Genomic DNA, 16,843 nt, shown 5'->3' with positions numbered 1-16,843 from the left:
TGTATACATGTATCATAACATCATATTGTACTCTATAAATATATACAATTATTGTCAGTTAAAAATATAATTTTTTAAAAAAAAACTGTTTTAACAAGCCCTTCAGGTGATTTTAATGAATGCTTCCCCTTGAAAGCAACTTAAATAAAACAAATGTTTTTAATAGCAACTGAAAGGACTTAGGTAAGATAAAATGGAAGCTTCTGTCAAAGAGCTAATAGCACTTGACAGTGTTAAATGCTAAATTGTAAAGACATAAGAGCTACTACAGAAAAGCCTTCTGTAATTACTTTTCAGTGTTTATCTCCCCCATTCAGCTATGAACTTTAAGAGATCAAGAACTACATCTGTCTTGTTTTGTTTTATTTCTTCTTAAAAAAAATACACGTGCAGAATATGTAGGTTTTTTATACAGGTATATGTGTCCCATTGGTGGTTTGCTGCACCTATTGACCCATCCTCTAAGTTCCCTCCCATCACCCCCCAACAGGCCCTGATGTGTGTTGTTCCTCTCTGCGTCGATGTGTTCTCATTGTTCAACTCCCACTTACGAGCAAGAACATGTGGTGTTTGATTTTCTGCTCCTGCATTAGTTTGCTAAGGATGATGGCTTCCAGCTTCATCTGTGTCCCTACAAAGGACATGATCTCTTTCCTTTTTTATGAGTGCATAGTATTCAGTGGTGTATATGTGCCACATTTTCTTTATCCAGTCTATTCTTAATGGACATTTGGGTTGGTTCCATGTCTTTGCTATTGTAAATAGCTCTGCAATAAACATACATGTGCATGTGTCTTTATAGGAAAGTGATTTATATTCCTTTGGGTATATACCTAGTAATGGGATTGCTGGGTCAAATGGTATTTCTGGTTCTAGATCCTTGAGGAATCACCATACTGTCTTCCACAATGGCTGAACTAATTTACATTCCCAATATTGTAAAAGTATTCCTATTTCTCCACAGCCTCGCCAGCATCTATTGTTTCTCAACTTTTTAATAATCACCATTCTGACTGGCGTGTGATGGTATCTCATTATAGTTTTGATTTGCATTTCTCTGATGATCAGTGATGTTAAGCTTTTTTCATGTTTGTTGGCTATGTAAATGTCTTCTTTTGAAAAATGTCTGTTCACATCCTTTGCCCACTTTGTGATGGGGTTTTTTTCTTGTAAATTTTTTCATGCTCCTTGTAAATTGTGGATATTAGGCCTTTGTCAGACGGGTAGATTGAAAAAATTTTCTCTCATTCTGTAGGTTGCCTGTTCACTCTGATGATAGTTTCTTTTGCTGTGCAGAGCTCCTTAGTTTAATAAATCATTTGTCAATTTTGGTTTTAGTTGCAATTTCTTTGGGCATTTTTGTCATGAAGTCTTGGCCCATGCCAATATCCTGAATGGGATTGCATAGGTTTTCTTCCAGGGTTTTTACGGTTTGGGGTTTTACATTTAACTCTTTAATCCATCTCAAGATAATTTTTGTATAAGGTATAAAGACAGGGGCCAGTTTCAGTTTTCTGCATATGGCTAGCTCGTTTTCCCAGCACCATTTATTGAATAGAGATCCTTTACCCATTGCTTGTTTTTCTCAGGTTTGTCAAAGATCAGACGGTTGTAGATGTGTGGTGTTATTTCTGAGGTCTCTGTTCTGTTCCATTGGTCTATATGTCTATTTTGGTACCAGTATCATGCTGTTTTGGTTATTGTAGCCTTGTATATAGTTTGAAGTCAGGTAGTATGATGCCTCCAGCTTTGTTCTTTTTGCTTAGGATTGTCTCGGCTATACAGGGTCTTCTTTGATTCCATATGAAATTTAAAGTTTTTCTAATTTAAAGAATTAGAATTTTTCTAATTATGTGAAGAATGTCAATGGTAGTTTGATGGGAATAGCATTGAATCTATAAATTACCTTGGGCAGTATGGCCATTTTCATGATACTGATTTTCCTATCCATGAGCATGAAGTGATTTTCCATTTGTGTCCTCTCTTATTTCCTTGAGCAGTGGTTTGTAGTTCTCCTTGAAGAGGTCCTTCACATCCCTCGTAAGTTGTATTCCTAGGTATTTTATTCTCTTTGTAGCAATGGTGAATGGGAGTTCACTCATGATTTGGCTCTTTGCTTGCCTATTGTTGGTGTAAAGAAATGCTTGTGATTTTTGTACATTTATTTTGTATCTTGAGATTGCTGAAGTTGCTTATCAGTTTAAGGAGTTTTGGGGCTGAGGTGATGGGGTTTTCTAAATATAAAATCATGTTGTCTACTGAGAGAGATAATTTGACTTCCTCTCTTCCTACTTGAATACCCTTTATTTCTTTCTTTTTCCTGATTGTCCTGGCCAGAATTTCCAGTACTATGTTGAATAAGAGTGGTGAGAGAGGGCATTTTGTCTTGCACCAGTTTTCAAAGGGAATGCTTCCAGCTTTTGCCCATTCAATATGATATTGGCTGTGGGTTTGTCATAAATAGCTCTTATTATTTTGAGATATATTCTATCAATACCTAGTTTATTGAGAGTTTTTAACAGGATGGGATGTTCAATTTTATCAAAGCCCTTTTCTGTATCTATCGAGAGAGTCATGTGGTTTTTGTCTTTGGTTCTGTTTATGTGATGGATTATGTTTCTGATTTGCTTATGTTGAACCAGTCTTGCATCCCAGGGATGAAGCCGACTTGATTGTGGTGGATAAGTTTTTTGATGTGCTGCTGTATTTGATTTGCCAGTATTTTATTGAGGATTTTCGCATCGATGTTCGTCAGGAATCTTAGCCTGAAGTTTTATTTTTTTGTTGTGTCTCTTCCCAGTTTTGGTATCGAGATAATGCTGGCTTCATAAAAGGAGTTAGAGAGAAGTCCTCTCTTTTCAGTTGTTTGGAATAATTTCAGAAAGAATGGTATGAGCTCCTCTTTGTACTTCTGATAGAATTCAGCTGTGAATCCATCTGGTCCTGGGCCTTTTTTGGTTGGTAGGTGATATGGTTCGGCACCACCCAAATCTCAACCTGAATTGTATCTCCCAAAATTCCCACATGTTATGGGAGGGACCCAGGTGGGAGGTAACTGAATCATGGGGGCCAGTTTTTCCCATGCTATCCTTGTGATAGTGAATAAGTCTCACGAGATCTGATGGGTTTATCAGGGGTTTCTGCTTTTGCTTCTTCCTCATTTTTTCTTGCTGCCACCATGTAAGAAGTGCCTTTCCCCTCCTGCCATGATTTTGAGGCCTCCCCAGCCAGGTGGAACTGTAAGTTCAATTAAATCTCTTTTTCTTCCCAGTCTCAGGTCTGTTTTTATCAGCAGCATGAAAACAGATTAATACAGTAGGTCATTAATTGCTGCATCAATTTCAGAACTTGTTATTGATCTATTCAAGGATTCGACCTCTTCCTGGTTTAGTCTTGGGAGGGCATATGTGTCCAGGAATTTATCCATTTCTTCTAGATTTTCTAGTTTATTTGCATAGAGGTGTTTATAGTATTCTCTGATGGTAGTTTGTATTTCTGTTGGATCAGTGGTGATACTTTATCATCTTTTACTGTGTCTGTTTGATTCTTCTCTCTTTTCTTATTAGTCTAGCTAGCAGTCTATCTATCTTGTTAATTTTTTCAGAAAACCTACTCCTAGATTCATTGATTTTTTTGCAGGGTTTTTTGTGTCTCTATCTCTTTCAATTCTGCTCTAATCTTAGTTATTTCTTGTCTTCTGCTAGCTTTTGAATTAATTTACTCTTGTCTCTCTCTTTTAATTGTGATGTTATGTTATCCATTTGAGGTCTTTCCAGCTTCCTGATGTGGGCATTTAGTGCTACATATTTCTTAACACTGCTTTAGCTGTGTCCCAGAGATTCTTGTATATTTTCTGTTTGTTTTTATTGGTTTCAAAGAATTTCTTGATTTCTGTCTTAATTTCATTATTTACCCAAGAGTCATTCAGGATCAGGTTGTTCAATTTCCATGTAATTGTTTGGTTTGAGTGTGTTTCTTAATCCTGAGTTCTAATTTGATTGCACTTTGGTCTGAGAGACTGTTTATTATGATTTCTGTTCTTTTCATTTGCTGAGGAGTGTTTTACTTCCAATTACATGGCTGATTTTATAACTGCCATTGGCACTGAGAAGAACGTATATTCTGTTGACTTGGGGTGGAGAGTTCTGTAGGTATCTATTAGGTCCACATGATCCAGAGCTGAGTTCAAGTCCTGAATATCCTTGTTAACTTTCTGTCTCGTTGATCTAATGTTGACATTGGAGTATTAAAGTCTCCCACTATTATTGCGTTGGAGCCTAAGTCTCTTTGTAGGTCTCTAAGAATTTGTTTTATAAATCTGAGTGCTCCTGTATTGGGCACGTATACATTTAGAATAGTTAGCTCTTGTTGTTGAATTGTTCCCCTTACTATTAGGTAATGCCCTTCTTTGTCTCTTTTGATCTTTGTTGGTTTAAAATCTGTTTTGTCAGAGACTAGGATTTCAACCCCTGCTTTTTTTTTTTTTTTTTTTTTTTTTTTGCTTTCCATTTGCTTGGTAAATTTTCCTCCATCCCTTTATTTTGAGCCTATGTGTGTCTCTGCATGTGAGCATGTGAGATGGGTCTCCTGAATACAGCACACTAATGAGTCATGACTCTTCATCCAATTTGCCAATTGGTGTCTTTTAATTGGGGCATTTAGCCCATTTACATTTAAGATTAGTATTGTTATATGTGAATTTGTTCCTATCATCATGATGCTATTTGGTTTTTTGTGCACTAATTGATACAGTTTCTTCATAGTGTCATTGGTCTTTATATTTTGGTGTGTTTTTGCAGTGGCTGGTACTGGCTTTTCCTTTCCATAGTTAGTGCTTCTTTCAGGGGCACTTGCAAGGCAGGCCTGATGGTAATGAAATCCCTCAGCATTTGCTTGTCTGGAAAGGATTTTATTTCTCTGCTTATGAAGCTTAGTTTGGCTGGATATGATATTCTGGGTTGAAAATTCCTTTCTTTAAGGATGTTGAATATTGGCCCCCAATTTCTTCTGGCTTGTAGAGCCTCTGTTAAGAGGTCTATTGTTAGTCTGATGGGCTTCCCTTTGTAGGTAACCTAGCCTTTCTCTCTGGCTGCCCTTAACATTTTTTCCTTCATTTCGACCTTGGAGAATCTGATGATTATGAGCCTTGAGGTTGATCTTCTCATGGAGTATCTTAGTTATGTTCTCTGTACTTCCTTAATTTTTATGTTGGCCTGTTTTGTTAGGTTGGGGAAGTTCTCCTGGATAATATCCTGAAATGCGTTTTGCAGCTCTTTTCTATTCTCCCCATCTCCTTCAGGTACTCCAATCAATTGTAGGTTCAGTCTTTTTATGAAATCCCAAATTTCTTGGAACCTTTGTTCAGTCCTTTTTATTCTTTTTTCTCTAGTCTTATCTGCATGCCTTATTTCAGCAAGGTATCTTCAAATTCCAATGCTTTCTTCCACTCGGTCAATTCAGCTATTGATACTTCTGTATGCTTCAAGAAGTTCTTGTGCTGTGTTTTTCTGCTCCATCAGGTCATTTATGTTCCTCTCTAAACTGAATATTCTACTTAGCAGCTCCTGTAACCTTTTATCAAGGTTCTTAGCTTCTTTGCCTCGGGTTAGAACATGCTCCTTAAGCTCAGCGTAGTTTTTTATTATCCATCTTCTGAAGCCTACTTCTGTCAATTCATCCATCTCATCCTTTGTCCAGTTCTGTGCCCTTGCTGGAGAGATGCTGTGATCATTTGGAGGAGAAGAGGCACTCTGGGCTTTTGGGTTTTCAGCGTTTTTCCATTGATTCTTTCTCATCTTCGTGAGTTTGTCTAGTTTGGATCTTTGAGGCTGCTGACTCCTGGATGTGGTGTTTGTGGGGGCTTTTCATTGTTGTTGATGCTTTCTACTTGTTTGTTTTTCTTTCAATGGTCAGGTTCCTCTTCTGTAGGGCTGCTGCAGTTTTCTGGGGGGTTCATTTCAGTCCTTATTCATCTGGTTTGCTCCCGCACCTGGAGATGTCACTTAAGGAGGCTGGAAAACAGCAAAGATGGGTGCCTGCTCCTTCTTCTGGGATCTCTGACCTCAAGGGGCATCAACCTGATGCCACTAGGACCACTCCTGTATAGGGTGTCTGCCAACTCCTGTTGGAGGGTCTCACCCAGTTGGGTGGCATAGGGAATGGGACCGTTTAATGAAGCACTTTGTCCCTTGGTGGATGGGGTGTGCTTCACTGGGGGAAAACCTACTCATCTGGGCTGCCTGGATTCCTCAGAACTACCAGGAGGAAAGGCTGAGTCTGTTGGTCCACAGAGACTGCAGCCACCCCTCCCCATAGGGGCTCAGGCCCAGGGAGATCTGGGTTCTGTACCTGAGCCTCTGGCTGGAGTTACTGGAGCTCCTGCCTGGAAGCCCCACCCAATGAGGAAGGATGGGTCAGAATCAGGCCTGAAAAGGCACTCTGGCCAGTCTGCCCCAGCTGATATGTTGGGCTATGGGGGACACATGTTGGGACCAAGCCATCCAGCCTCCCTGGCTCTAGCAGGAGAAAAGCACAGCCTGGAGCTATGGAGACGGATGTCACCTTTCCCCCACCTAGGGATTCTAGTGTGTTAGGCAGTTGTGAGTCCCAGTGCTGGCTGCTGCCTCTCCACCAAAGAATGCAAATGGCTTAGACAGCAGGCAGCCACAGCCGCAGCTGTGGTGCTGGTCACCCACTCCTTCCAGGAGCTTGGTAGGCTTAAGCAGATTCCAGCTGAAAGGCTGTTGAGAATCTGCATGGTTCCAGGGTTGGGACACTAGGCCCCGGTGGCATGAGTTCACAAGTAGAATCTTCTGATCCATGGGTTACACGGTTCCATGGAAAAAAGCATGGTTTCCCTGGCTGGGGAGCATGCTCACTCACTGCCTTCCTCTCTGTGGATCACGCCAGCCTCCTACTCAGTACTGATGAGAGAACCTAGATACTTTGGTTGAAAGTGAAGGAGTCACATGCTTATTATGGTTCTTTTCAGTGGTAGCCTCTGAACACCACTGTTTCTAGCCAGCCATCTTGGCCCCACTGCCCTGTCTTGTTCTTAGTGCAAAGATGTAACAATCAATGTAGGCTCCGTTGTGCTGCAGTAACAAAACAATCCTAAAATTCAGTCTTTAAATAACAAAAGTTTATTTCTCACTAACATTACACATCCTTCAAGGATGGGCGAGACTTTGCCCCATGTCATTCTTTCTGCCAGAGAGGCCACCATTGTGAACAATGCTGTTGTGGCTTTTAACTGAGCAATGGAATCTGTCACCTCAGCTCCCGTTTTTTTGACCAAAGCAAATGGCCAGACTGAGTTCAACAGGACAAGTTAATATAGCCCTCCTATTTACCTACAAGGAGAGAACTAGTATCCGTAAACAGCTAATAGGTTCAACAAGAAGTATCAGCTCATCTGAGGTGGGTATGCTCACTTTGCAGGTAAGAAAACAAAGAGAGAGGTTAGGTAATTTGCCTAAAGTTCTTCAGCACATAATTATAAGTGCTGGATTTCTATTTGTCTGATTCCAAAGTTTGTGCTGAGAAGCACCATGCCTCACTGTTAGAAATGGAGACCATGGGAAGGGGAAACGGTTTTCTAAGAGATTAGTTAAGCTTTAAATGGTTGTGGAACTTTGAAGTGGAAATCTCCCAGGGCAACTCAAAATGTGGAACTAGTGTAGAAGAGAGACAAGAGAATTACAGGTGCATATTGATTTGGAATTTCTAACTCAGAACATTCAGTGAAATATTTGTGTGACTTTTTTTCTCTAAAGACAGAAGAAAATGGGAAAAAACAGTCTTCAGGGATATCAACAGATTGGCAGAGAGAGAAAAACAGCTAATAAGAAAGTTGTAAAAGAAAGAGCACTGAAGAGGAAAGGCCTTTAGGAAGAGTATAAGGTCAAGAATACCTGTTACAACAGGAAGTTGGAAAGTGATAATACAAGTTTTTAAAAAATCCATTCTATTTGTATAGGAAGAATTCTGGGTGTCCTCTAAGGGAAACAGTTCATAAAGTAGTGAAATGAGGAACTTCAAATTTCTAGGGCCAGAAAAAGAAAAAACTGTGGGCATGAGACACAAGATTGAAGTATTTAGTAGCAGAAAGAATCATAGAAAAAAAATATGATGGATTAAATGTCAGGGCTGTGATTTCACAGTTTATGAAGAAAAATGTACAAATGTTTGCAGGCAAGAGGATAAGAGAGATTGAAAATCAGAGTAAGAGAGACAGAGGCACACAGACAGACTACAAGAACGTTATAGAGCTGGAATCAATGGGGTCCACGGTGCAGGGGCAGACTGCAATTATGACCTCAATAGACATCAGGTCTTTTCTGCCTCTGAGACAAGGAAAGTGTGAGAGTATCATGGGAGGAAAATTGCTGATGGAAGATAAAGTCCAGGGCCCTTAGAATGCACAGTTGATTACTATATCTTACAACAGGTCAAGCCCAAAATCACAAAAGATAGCATCTTCCCACGTCCAGATGGACTGCTCTATATGCCTGGTCTTCACCTGGGTAAGAATCTCCTGGGAGTTTTCCCTCTATGAACCATTTTTCTTTTCTTTTCCTCATTTGAAGCATTATACCTGGTTTGGGAAATTGATCACACCTGTAGTAGATACTGCACTTGATCACCCAACATCCATATTTCTTATCTTATTAAATTGCCCAAGTTTTTTCAAAGTGGCAATAACCCACATAAATTATTTCCTTCTCAACTTCCTTTACCTTTTTAGCCAAAGAGACATCAGATGCATCCCTTAGTTGTAATACGAGGGAGGGAACCCTTGGGACCCCACGTTAGGCTTGGGAACTTCAGGGCATCACCGTGTATGACTTTCATATGAAGAAAGTCATAATGCAAGGAGGTGGGAGATCACTGATTGAATGCACCTGTCTATGGACAGCTCTGAGCAGCAGCATCCTTGTTACTGATTCTTTTTCTTGCCTGATCTGTAGGTGACATTTTGTGACCAGAAGAGAAAGGCCAAGAGAAACAAACATCAGCTTCTCTAAGCTATTTATAGCCAGGATGATAGAATCACAAGGTTCTCAAGGTTCATAGGTGATGGGCTGCTCTCAAAAGGAGCTTTGTTGTGAAAACGTACCAAAAGAAAATGGATGAGTGATTCTCCAATACGTTGCTTTTCAATCCTATGACATCCTCACCTCTGCCCTATGGGTAGATTCTTTGATGTCTGAAAAGTTTCTGTACATAAAGAGGAACATCCATTACTATTGTTTAATGCCCCATTTGTTAACTGTATGACTTTATTAAAAAATTATCATTTTTGAAGGAGTAAACCATCACTATTTTAAGTATTCACATAGTACTTTCAAAACTAATAAATATAGACTTAGAATAAAACAAATTAGATTTACTAAAACTTACTTGTTGGTCACAAACATTTTTAATAGTATGTCCCATATGCATGGAATCAACCTATATGCCCACTGCTGACAGACTAGATAAAGAAAATGTGGTACATATACATCATGGAATATTATGCAGCCGTGAAAAAAAAAAACAAGATTATGTCCTTTCCAGGGACATGGATGGAGCTGGAGGCCATTATCCTTACCACCTAATGCAGGAACAGAAAACCAAATACCACATGTTCTCACTTATAAGTGGGAGCTAAATGATGAGAACACATAGACACGTGGAGAGGAAAAATGCACACTGGGGCCTATTGTAAGGTGGAGGGTGGGAGGAGGGAGAGGATCAGGAAAAATAACTAATGGGTATGAGGCTTAATACCTGGGTGATTAAATAATCTGTACAACAAACTCCCATGACACAAGTTTACCTATGTAACAAACCTGCACATGTACCTTGAACTTAAAAGTTTTAAAAAGTCCTAAAAGTATTATTCTAATATTTTACATTTTCTGAAAAATCAAACAAAATACGAAAATAAATAAATCTCTATTATACTTTCATTTTAAACCAGTTATAAAGGTACTGAAATCAAGATAAATTTTAATCATATGTACTTATGCTTCTTCCTTTCTAGGATTTTTATGTATTATCAAGGTTTCTCAAGGCTGAAGTAGTTTTACTAGTGACAAAAGCAAAAGAAGACCACCTTAGACCAGCTGAAACGACAAGTTGTAGAATTTTGCAACTGATAAATCTTGGTTGACCAAGAATCCTGATTGTGTAAATCTTTGTGATTTAAACCCAAGCCTTGGGGCATTAGACTGAGCTTTCTTTTATAATAAAGTTTTATGCATTACATCAAGGGACTTTTATGTCTCTGCCTTTCATATAGGTTTTAAACTTTTGAAACATGTTGTATTCCCAGAAATATGTTGTTTATCCTTGGCGTGGCTGACATTTCTTAACACATAGCTATAAAATATCTGCATATAAGTATTAATTAGAAGCTTATGTAATCAGTAAAAATTAAATATATCCCACAATGTTCACCTTTCTTTTTATTAAAGCTACATTTTGTATACTTCTATTAACTTTTTATTTGAATATCTGAATGACCTGATAGCTTTTATAGTCATAATTATTCTCTTTTTGATGCTTAAATTTTCTCAATTTAGCCAGTATGAATCCCTTTAAGTCAGTTTCTTTATACTTTTTACACTGCCTTGAATATCTTTGAGAAAGTGAATATCAGCCCTGCTAGCTGGCTATCAAGCTATGATAAACAGTCTCTAACAAGCATAGTCAAAGCTGTAATTCAGCTAGAGGAAAAAATATATCTGAGTGATTTTTGCTTTCTTACCAATGACATCCCAGCCTAGACTCACTCCTACCAAATTTTGTAGAAAGATTATTAGATATTCAATTGCCAAACTGCTCCTACCTTTTTGACATTATCGAATCCAGAGATGGTCCCTGCTTCTTCAATCTCTTCCTAAAATTACTCAACATAAGCAAAAATCTTATAATAAGCTCTTCTCAATTACCTATTTCCCTGACACCACAAAATTCCCCTGGAGTGTGTTCTTCCTTGCAAGCTAAAAAAAAAAAAAAAAAAATCTAAACATGTTCCTGATGGTCTTTGACTAGTGGTCTTTCACACTTTGAAATAATACTTGCTTTTTAATAGCAGAAAGACATTTCAGACCCATCCTCAGTTTTCCTGATTAAAATATGGCTATCAGTTGTCCTTTATTTTAGTTGAGAGATGAAAATAAAAATAAAAATGTGGGCACTAGAGTTGAGCATGAGAGTTAGTGATGATTAAAATTGCTGCTGCTGCTGCTGCAACTATTGATGTCATTGAGCTACTTTTTAAGGAGGAGTATCTACTTGTTTAAGATTACATCAAACATCCACATCTAGCCTATTTTCACATCAATCATTCCAATCTGGCCTATTTTCTTGCTGTACCCAATGTTCTTTTAGTGCATTGTTTTATTAAGTAAGACTTCTTTGACATGGACTTTTGGAGGTTTGAGATTCACCCACTGTCCTGCATTTCAAGTTCTCACCAATTAAGAAAAACAGGGAGACAAATTACACTCTTTATTTAAAAACAAAAACATTACAGAACATATATCTGTGGACAAAACGGAGGCTTTCATCTCTTTTTCTATGCCTTGAATTGAATCACACTTGTTAAGTACATGGAAGATTTCATAATAGCCAAGAGGTCCTAACCTGTTGTTCCTAACATACAAGAAGAGAAAATGAAGAAGGTGGTGGAGAGGAGAGAAAGTGAGGAGGGAAGGAAGAAAAGAGGAAGAATGGGAGGAAGTAAAAGGAAAGCAAGAACAATGGAGGGCTGTTTACTTGTACATAAAGAGGGGCAATGATAACTACCTGATTGGGTTGTCATTGGAGCTAACTCAGACACTGTCTGTAAAGTGCAAGGTATATATAAATCCTCATAAATGGCAGCTGATATGGCCATTTATCATTCATTCTGATCATTTATCCGAACATAGTTATGCTTTACTCTTACGGTCAGTTTCTAGAAATAGAAATTGGGGATTCTGAACACAAAATTATATAGCTTAAATTTTAACAGCACTTCAGAAAAAACTGTCAATGTTTTTAAACTTTTCCAATCTGATAGATAAAAATAAGTCATTATTTTTATTATCACTTCTTTTCTGAATTTAATAATGTTATGAAAGTTATTTACAAACATAATTTAAAGAGTCAAATAGGAGGGGCTGGTCAAGATGGTTGACTAGAAGCAGTTAGCATGTGCTAGTCTCATGAAGAGAAATAGAAGGGACAAGTAAATACAGCACCTTCATCTTTGAGTACAGGAGATGCTGGCAAGATGGCTGAATAGGAACAGCTCTGGTCTGCAGCCTCAGCGAGATGGATGCAGGTGGGTGATTTCTGTATTTCCAACTGAGGTACCTGGTCCATCTCATTGAAGCTGGTTGAACAGTGGGTGCAGCCCACAGAGGGTGAGTGGAAGCAGGGAGGAGCATTGCCTCACCCAGGAATTGCAAGGGGTCAGGGAATTCATTCCCCTAGCCAAGGGAAGCTGTGAGAAACTGTATTGGGAAAAATGGTGAACTCCAGCCCAAATACTGCGCTTTTCTCACAGTCTTCGCAACAAATAGACCAGGAGATTCCCTCCAGTGCCTATGCCACCAGGGTCCTGGGTTTCAAGTACAAAACTGGGTGGCCATTTGGGCTGACACCGAACTAGCTGCAGGAGTTTTTTTGTTTCCATACCCCAGTGGTGCCTGGAACACCAGAGAGACAGAACCCTTCACTCCCCTGGAAAGGGGGCTGAGCCAGGGAGCCAAGTGGTCTGGCTTGGCGGGTCCCACCCCCATGGAGTCCAGCAAACTAAGATGCACTGGCTTGAAATTCTCGCTGCCAACACAGCAGCAGTCTGAGATCCACCTGGGAGGCTGGAGCTTTGTGGGGGGAGGGGCGTCCACCATTGCTGAGGCTTGAGTAGGCAGTTTTATCCTCACAGTGTAAACAAAGCCCCTGGGAACTTCAAACTTGGTGGAGCCCACCACAGCTCAGTAAGTCTGCTGTGGCTAGACTGCCAGATTTCTCCTCTCTGGGCAGGGCATCTCTGAAAAAAAGGCAGCAGCCCCAGTCAGGACCTTATAGAGAAAACCCTCTGGGACAGAGCACTTGGGGGAAGTGGTGGCTGTGGGGGCAGCTTAGCAGAATTAAGTGTCCCTACCTGACAGCTCTGAAGAGTGTAGCAGACCTCCTAGCTCAGCATTTGAGCTCTGCTAAGTGTCAGACTGCCTCCTAAAGTGGGTCCCTGACTCCCGTGTATCCTGACTGGGAGACACCTCCCAGTAGGGGCTGAAAGACACCTCATACAGGAGAGCTCTGGCTGCTGTCTGGCGGGTGTCCCTCTGGGACGAATCCCCTCTGGGACAAAGAGGAAAGAACAGGCAGCAATCATTGCTGTTTTGCAGCCTTTGCTGGTGATACTCAGGAAAACAGGGTCTGGAGTGAACCTCCAGCAAACTCCAGCAGACCTGCAGCAGAGGGGCCTGACTGCTAGAAGGAAAACTAACAAACAGACAGAAATAGCACATCCACTCAGAGACCTCATCTGAAGGTCATCAACATCAAAGACCAAAGACAGATAAATCCACAAAGATGGGGAGAAACCAGTGCAAAAATGCTGAAAATTCCAAAAAAACACAACACCTCTTCTCCTCCAAAGGACCACAACTCCTCACCAGCAAGGAGAGGAGAATGAGTTTGACGAATTGACAGAAGTAGGCTTCAGTAGGTAGGTAATAACAAACTCCTCCGAGCTAAAGGAGCATGTTCTAACCCAATGCAAGGAAGCTAAGAACCTTGAAAAAAGGTTAGACGAATTGCTAACTAGAATAACAAGTTTACAGAAGAAAATAAATGACCTGATGGAGCTGAAGAACACAGCATGAGAACTTCATGAAGCATACACAAGTATCAATGCCCAAATCAATCAACCGGAAGAAAGGATATCAGAGATTGAAGATCAACTCAATGAAATAAAAAGAGAAGACAAGATTAGAGAAACAAGAATAAAAAGAAATGAACAAAGCCTCCAAGAAATATGGGACTATGTGAAAAGACCAAATCTATGTTTGATTGGTGTACCTGAAAGTGATGGGGAGAATGGAACCAAGTTGGAAAACTCTCTTCAGGAGATTATCTAGAACTTCTGCAACCTAGCAAGATAGGCCAACATTCAAATTCAGGAAATACAGAGAATGCCACAAAGATATTACTCAAGAAGAGCAACCCCAAGACACATAATCATCAGATTCACCAAGGTTGAAATGAAGGCAAAAATGTTAAGGGCAGCCAGAGAGAAAGGTCGGGTCACCCACAAAGGGAAGCCCATCAGACTAACAGTGGATCTCTTGGCAGAAACCCTAAATGCAAGAAGAAAATGGGGGCCAATATTCAACATTCTTAAAGAAAAGAATTTTCAACTCAGAATTTCATGTCCAGCCAAACTAAGCTCATAAGCAAAGGAGAAATACAATTTTTTACAGACAAGCAAATGCTGAGAGATTTTGTCACCACCAGGCCTGCCTTACAAGAGCTCCCAAAGGAGGCACTAAACATGGAAAGGGACAAGTACCAGCTACTGCAAAAACAAACCAAATCGTAAAGACCATCGATACTATGAAGAAACTGCATCAACTAATGGGCAAAATAACCAGCTAGCATCATGATGACAGGATCAAATTCACACATAACAATATTAACTTTAAATGTAAACGGACTAAATGCCCCAATTAAAAGACACAGACTGGCAAATTGGATAAAGAGTCAAGACCCATCAGTGTGCTATATTAGGAGGCCCATCTCACTTGTAAAGACACATATAGGCTCAAAATAAAGGGGTGGAGGAATATTTACCAAGCAAATGGAAAGCAAAAAAAAGTGTGAGTTGCAATTCTAATCTCTGATAAAACAGACTTTAAACCAACAAAGATCAAAAGAGACAAAGAAGGCAATTACATAATGGTAAAGGTATCAATGCACCAAGAAGAGCTAACTATCCTAAACATATATACACCCAATACAGGAGCAACCAGATTCATAAAGCTAGTTCTTAGAGACCTACAAAGAGACTTAGACTCCCACACAATAATAGCGGGAGACTTTAACAACCCACTGTCAATATTAGACAGATCAAAGAGACAGAAAAATTAACAAGGATATTCAGGACCACAGAACTGGAAGAAAAACACTCCTCAGCAAATGCAAAAGAATGGAAATCATGACAAAGAGTCTTTCAGACCAAAGTGAAATCAAATTAGAACTCAAGATTAAGAAGCTCACTCAAAACCGCACAACTACATGGAAACTGAACAACCTGCTCCTGAATGACTACTGGGTAAATAATGAAATGAAGGCAGAAGTAAAGATGTTCTTTGAAACCAATGAGAACAAAGACACAACATACCAGAATCTCTGGGACACATTTAAAGGAGTCTGTAGAGGAAAGTTTATAGCACTAAACGCCCACAAGAGAAAGCAGGAAAGATCTAAAATTGACACACTAACATCACAATTAAAAGAACTACAAAAGTAAGAGCAAACAAATTCAGAAGCTAGGAGAAGACAAGAAATAACTAAGATCAGAGCAGAATTGAAGGAGATAGAGACACAAAAAACCCTTCAAAAAATCAATGAATCCAGGAGCTGGTTTTTGGAAAAGATCAACAAAATAGACCACTAGCCTGACTAAAAAAGAAGAAAAGAGAGAAGAATCAAATAGACGCAATAAAAAATGATAAAGGGGATATGACCACTGATCCCACAGAAATACAAACTACAACCAGAGAATACTATAAAACTTCTACGCAAATAAACTAGAAAATCTACCAGAAATTGATAAATTTCTGAACACAAACATCCTACCAAGTCTAAACCAGGAAAAAGCCAAATCCCTGAATAGACCAATAACAAGTTTTGAAATTGAGGCAGTAATTAATAACTTACCAACCAAAAAAAGTCCAGGACCAGACGGATTCACAGCCAAATTCTACCAGAGGTACAAATAGGAGCTGGCCCCATTCCTTCTGGAACTATTTCAAACAATAGAAAAAGAAGGAATCCTCCCTAACTCATTTTATGAAGCCAGCATCATCCTGATACCCAAACCTAGCACAGACACAATAACAGCAACAACAACAACAAAATTCCAGCCAATAGATGAACATCAATGCAAAAATCGTCAATAAAATACTGGCAAACCAAATGCAGCAGCACATCAAAAAACTTATCTATCACGATTAAGTCGGCTTCATGCCAGGGATGCAAGGCTGGCTCAACATATGTGAATCAATAAATGTAGTCCATCACATAAACAGTACTAATGACAAAAACCACATGATTATCTCAATGGATGCAGAAAAGTCCTTTGATAAAATTCAACACTGCTTCCAACTAAAAACTCTCAATAAACTAGGTATTGATGGAACATATCTCAAAATAATAAGAGCTATTTATGACAAACCCACAACCAATATCATACTGAATGGACAAAAACTGGAAGCATTCCCTTGGAAAACTGGCATAAGACAAGAATGCCCTCTCTCACCACTCATATTCAACATAGTATTGGAAGTTTTGGCCAGAGCAATCAGGCAAGAGAAAGAAATAAAAGTATTCAATTTGGAAAAGAGGAAGTCAAATAGTCTCTCTTTGCAGATGACATGATTGTATATTCAGAAAACCCCATCATCTCAGCCCAAAATCTCCTTAAGCTGAAAAACAACTTCAGCAAAGTCTCAGGATACAAAATCAATGTGCAAAAATCACAAGCATTTCTATACACCAATAACAGACAAACAGAGAGCCAAATCATGAGTGAACTCCCATTCACCATTGCTACAAGGAGAATAAAATACCTAGGAATCCA

This window comes from Gorilla gorilla, chromosome 12 (assembly GCF_029281585.2).
Source record: "Gorilla gorilla gorilla isolate KB3781 chromosome 12, NHGRI_mGorGor1-v2.1_pri, whole genome shotgun sequence".
NCBI lineage: Eukaryota > Metazoa > Chordata > Mammalia > Primates > Hominidae > Gorilla > Gorilla gorilla.
This window is presented reverse-complemented; position numbering follows the sequence as displayed.